Raw genomic sequence first — 5,827 nt, 5'->3', positions numbered from 1 at the left:
AACTCCCAACGTTTTGAAAGGCCAGCCCAAACATGTTTAAGCAAGCGGCCCGGACTAGAAAATGAAGTCCACAAAACGAGTGAAGCAAGGCCCATTAAGAAAAGAGGCGCTTTGAATCGCTTTGAATCTCAATAGCCTTTTCAATTTAGACAAACGAAAGGCCGCTAAGACTACTGATTGACCCAACAATGAGGTACCTATGGCTGCAATGAGAGTTCTAATCAGTCCAAGCCCAACCAGAGGAACATCTTTATTTGAACCATTTTTAACATGCTGTCAAAAAAAAAAAAAAAAAAAACCTATTTTGAACTTTGCACAGAAAATATTATATATAAGCAAATTTTTTTACTTAATTTTTTTATCACTGGATATAAAAACATGAGTCTCATGTATGTTTATTATCGTGAATCCGTGCTACATTTATATGATAAAGAAAATAATATACAAGTTCACTTGTCAGACCTAGTGATATGTCAAAAAGATAATTGGTTGATAATTTTTAGCTCTAAGAATACCAATACTCAGTATGGTAATAAAATTTATTTGATGAGAAATCTATTTATGTATGTAACATCACAGTTGAAATATATAACAGGCTAATGATTCTTCAATTACAAATCATACGCAGCTGTTGATTGATGATCAAACTCTTGTATGATTTCTTGGCTGGTAACTTGGCATCCCACGTATTGTTTATTAGGTAGCAGTAATGCGGCTATTAAATGAGCTGAGAAAGCAGTGGGTTTTCAATTTAAGTAGTTAGTTGGGTAGTTAAAACCGCAATGACATGTGTTCTGTTCCCTTCTTCTTATGATCTTATCTTCTTCCACAACAATCTCACCATGTCAATGGCATAGGAATGCCAGTCACACTCGACCAAAACACGTCAGTTTGATGGTAACTCAACCAAAAGAAAAATTGTAAGGACTAGCCAAGAAATTATTTGCATCGGCTTAAAATAATTGTGTGAAACATGTGGTGCCAAGTGGAACATTAATTGTTTCCTCCTATATGAAAAGAGGACCACACACAACTCAAAACAAATCCATTCAATATTTAGGGGGATGCTTCAGTATTTGATCAAGAATGGACATGTTTTCCCTTTTTTTTGGGTCTATTTCAGAGGAATGCCATGCGTGTTCCTTGTCATCTATTGAACAAAATTTTAACAAAATATGAAATAAGAAATTTTAACAAAGTATTTCGGCAAAATTTTATGTAGTTACCTTATGGAAATCAGATTACGGTCCTTTGTGTAATGTATTGAAACACCAGGTCGTCTGTTGCTAAGTCTACTCACATTATGCCTCAAAACCTATTCCAAGCACATAACAACAAAAAATTTGCATAGCAACTTTAGAAAACAATTCTATGTCAATATGATCCATATTTTTGTTGAACTTGCATTAGCTTATCAATAAAAGTATGTTTACTGAATAGTAGGATGACCATCTGAACCTTCCAAGAGGGTTGTGAGCCATGACACGACGTCGTTCAAATGATTCAGTTGTGCTTCTTGTGCCTCCTGTGCTTTTTTTTCTTCTTTGACTTGTTTCATCAGCTCCTCTCTTTCCCTCATAATGTCCTCCCAATCTCTTTGGTGCTCCTCTTTCTTCTTGAGCAACTCCTCGTGATCTCTTTGGCGCTCCTCTTTCTCCTTCAGCAACTCCTCGTGATTTCTTTGACGGTCCTCACGAAGAACCTCCAGTTCCGCTCTCATTGCCTCCATATGTTTATCACGTGCTCGTGCCGCACTAGAAGCTGTGGAAGAGGGTTGTGGGCCTATCCCACATCCACGCAAGTAATTTTTTTTTTTGCCCCGAGCACTTGCCTTGAAAGTTCTTCGTGGGTCAATGGCAACCCCGCATCGGTAACTACGACTTGTAGATTCACCATATCATCCTGCCATGGAAAAAAAACAATGAAGTCAAGATGGTTGAAGGAATTGAAAACAACTTTAGTAATTGATATGCAACAAAATTGGTTTCAACATTCAATACTCACATGTAGCTCACAACATTTGGGGTCAATCCAGTCTCCCGTCCTCTTGGACTTGTGTAATTTCTTATAAAATTTAGGAAAATCTATTTCTCCATCCTCATTTACCTATTTGGTTTGAAAAATTTCCATTGATTAAGTAGTACATAGTAATATTCAAAAAAAAAAAAAAAGGAACAATCAATCATCCATTACATTACTAAATTAATAATTTCTCACCAGAAGCGACATTGCTATAGGAAATGATCGCGATCCACTTGTATGATTATAGGGGAGCATACCCCTATTTGCTTTACTAGCTTTAGAGCGTTTCTAACAAGAAAAAAAAAAAAAAAAAAAACACAATATTTCAAAAAAAAAAAAAAATTAGTAAATAATTTTTACATAATAACACATAGATTAATTTCAAGAATGGGGTTTCTAATTAATTTGTTACCAAGTGAATTCGTCTTTCCAAGCAACATCAATCAGATATTTCCAGTCCTCCAAGCTCACTCCATTAGGCGAATGACTATAGGGGTCATCAACACCCTTTTCCTCAAGTTCGAGGAACTCTTTCTTTAGATTGTACCTCCAGTCCTTGTATAGCAAATATGCCTTTCTATCGAGGATTTCTTGAGCTTGTTCATCATTATCAAAATCATCGCCGATAACAAACTTGTCCTACAAACATAATAAGAGAATTAGTACATCAATTAATTTGAGCAATTACAAATAACTTAATAAAGACATTATGGCAAGATGAATCTCATACTAGCACGCCTTGGACGACCGCATCTTTGGTACTTTGATTGATTTTTCTCCGTGACATCACGCTCTGACGAGGGCACAACCGTCTAATTTGCAATCCTAGCTCATTCGTCGCTGGGGTGGCATTCCCTCCTATTATTGCATTGAACACCCGATTGACATACACATGTAATTTCTCTCCTTTTTTCCGTGCTATTTTTTTCTGCACTCCTTTGCCTAATGTAGGTCCTCGTACACGAGTTGACATTTTTCACCCTGGTACAAAAGGGTAAGCAAGTCACAAATTACAAGCATTGCTAATGAAATATGTGAGAGTATTGGTTGCTGCTTCATTACAAAAAAAAAAAGGGAAACACCTAATAAGTGACTATAAGTGACTATCAAACTAATACTATTAATTATAAGTGTATAGCCCTTGGTTGAAGTCCCATTCAATTGGGAACAGTTACTCCATTCATGACTTTGTGTCCAATTTGAACCAAATCAGACGGTGCATTTGAGTGATGCTCTGTTGCATCACTCATTAGTTCATCTGTTCTATTCATATGTTCTGCTCGATCTTCTGCTCAATCATCTGTGATGTTTTCTATGGGCAGAGGAGATGCATGGAGGAAGCGAGGAAGTTGGCTGTCTGCCCTCTATGAGCTTATCAAGAGCATTTTGTTCTGTTGATCTGTTCTGCTATTCATCTGATGTTCTGCAACACGGCTGTTCATCTGATGCTCAGCTGCAACACTGTTGTTCATCTGTTGTTCTGTTGATCTGTTCTGTTCAGCCTTCAGGATTATTTCCCAACCACCCCCAAATTGTTCAGTACATATGGTTGCAGATCTCATTGATGTTAATATTAATACACATGGGTCGAAGGTGGAGATAATTGGATGAGCATGCACAACTGATCCTGTCCTTACCAATCAATATCTCCAACAAAATGAATTGAAGGGTTGGGCACTGTTAAGTACATCAATTTTTTTTTTTTTTTTGGGTGCCTTTTTTCGTTCTGTTTATGGGGTTTTGATTGCCTTAAAGACCTAACTTATGCACCCCAAAAAAAGGAATTTTTTTTTTTTTTTGTAAACAACTAAGTTCAATGCTCTTACCCACGCCACCTGGCTGCATCTCCTCCACCACTGTTTGTGTATCATCTGGTGGCTGTGTCTCATCAGAGAACGTCAACGGGGTGCCAATCTCAGGTGGACATGCTTCAGAGGCTGATAATACGTTGGCACTTGTTGCTCTCTTCCGCCGCCCCATTTTGATTCCAGGAACCATGGTACCTACATAAAAAAATAACATACATGAGTACTCAACGTCACATACATCACTTACATTTACATAAACCTCACATTCATCATTTACATACATTTACATAAACCTCACATACATAAATGTGCAAACAACATTGGATATTTAAATGTCATTATTTTTTTTGACAACCAATCACAGTTGGACTCTTGTATTTAGTTTCTAATAAAGTAAGATTGGTAGAATGTATAGAATTATTCAAAAAGAAAGACCTAACTTCAAGTTTATAAAAATTTAAAAGTAAAAAAAAATTACACAGGCCCAAATTAAGCAACCAATAGATTAACCATGAATACCAACAGAGAAAAATAAGAACAGCAACATGACTACCAACAAATTAAGCAACCATTAAAAAGAAAAAGTCAAGCATGAATACCAACAGTTTAACAACCAACAGAACATGGCTAACAAACTTCTGAGTAGCAACCAACACAGCATCCCAACTTAGCCAATCAATCATCACACCATTAGCTACCACCTAAGCATAGCAGTCAAGCATTAAGCACGCAAAGTGGAAAAAAACAACAGCAACCTCTCCAAGTCAGCAACCAGAGACAGAGCAGATGAGTAAATTTGCCACAGATTGTGGGAAAATCTGCCCAATGGGACAGCAGACCGAATGGAAAATCTGACTTTACTATGAATTTGATTTTCACAATGTACTTTTAGAGAACACATAAAGTAATGTCACAACAAAGTGAGTTAAAACTCTAGGTCCATATCTGTATCAAAATCACTTTTTATCTCATCTTCTTCTTCGTCATCACCGGCGATTGTTAGTTCATCATCATCATCACAGATGAAAGCATCATCCATAACACCCTCGGGTTGTACACGTTTTTTGGACTGAGAAACTTCCATTGAAATAATTTCAGTTCAATGTCATCCCGACGCAAAATAACATCATCATCAATAGGCTCAGTTGGTACAACAGTAGTGGTTTCATCTTCTTGCAACACTTCATTAAATTCTGGCATATCCAGCTCTGGCACATCCCAAATTTGTCGATGTTGAAACTTTTCTACGACTCGCCAATTCGGCCCTACCTTCATATCATGAACGTAGAAAACTTGTTGAACTTGGCTTGGGAACACAAACAAGTCATCTTTATACCATCGACTTCCTACATCAACAGTTGTCACATGTGGTTCGACACGCAAAGTTCGACTACTACCGGTGTTATACCATTCACATTGGAACAAAACAACCCGATGTCCAAACAAATGTCAGTTCCCACACTTTACAAAGGTAGCCGTAGAACTTTATCAATTGGCCTTGGTGGTCGCCTTCCACTACCAACCCACTATTTTGACATTTACGGTGGTTATCACGGTCGAAAGTATGGAATCGGACGCCATTAGAAATCCCCCCCTCATATGTGTTCACTAAGGCATTAGGTCCATTGGCTAATGACCACATCTCATCGGTTGCTTCGGGTGACTTTTGATTTCGCAATTGGTTCATCTACACAAGAAAGTATGTCATGTTAATTCAAACTTGGAATAATGTAAGGTTCTATGCAAACTATACACTAACGAGTTTAAGCCTACGCGATCTTTGAACCATTTAGGAAATACTTTGCATTGCCGCGTTGCAATGTTGAATGAACTTCCATATTTTTGTTGCAACACGAGCTTGTGTTCCCTAGTTAATACAATGTAATTCATAAGTAATTTGAATAATGGAGACTTTAAAAAATAAAAACCACGTAAAAAATGTATGTTGCATATATGATGAGGAATCATACTCTAGATATTCGTCCACTTCCAAACTA

At 37.2% G+C, this 5,827-nt stretch overlaps 1 long non-coding RNA gene across 1 annotated transcript; it reads right to left on the bottom strand.

Moving 5' to 3' along the window:
- Positions 1–1,319: 1,319 nt before the first annotated feature.
- Positions 1,320–2,822, bottom strand: LOC114310943 (uncharacterized). The gene is made up of 3 exons (XR_014334783.1): positions 2,435–2,822; positions 2,005–2,310; positions 1,320–1,880 (listed from the first exon to the last, which is right to left on the bottom strand). It is a non-coding gene; the product is annotated as an uncharacterized LOC114310943 (long non-coding RNA).
- Positions 2,823–5,827: the final 3,005 nt, after the last annotated feature.

Source organism: Camellia sinensis, chromosome 7 (assembly GCF_055761805.1).
Source record: "Camellia sinensis isolate YWXY chromosome 7, ASM5576180v1, whole genome shotgun sequence".
In the NCBI taxonomy this organism is placed as follows: Eukaryota; Viridiplantae; Streptophyta; class Magnoliopsida; order Ericales; family Theaceae; genus Camellia; species Camellia sinensis.
This window is presented reverse-complemented; position numbering and strand designations above follow the sequence as displayed.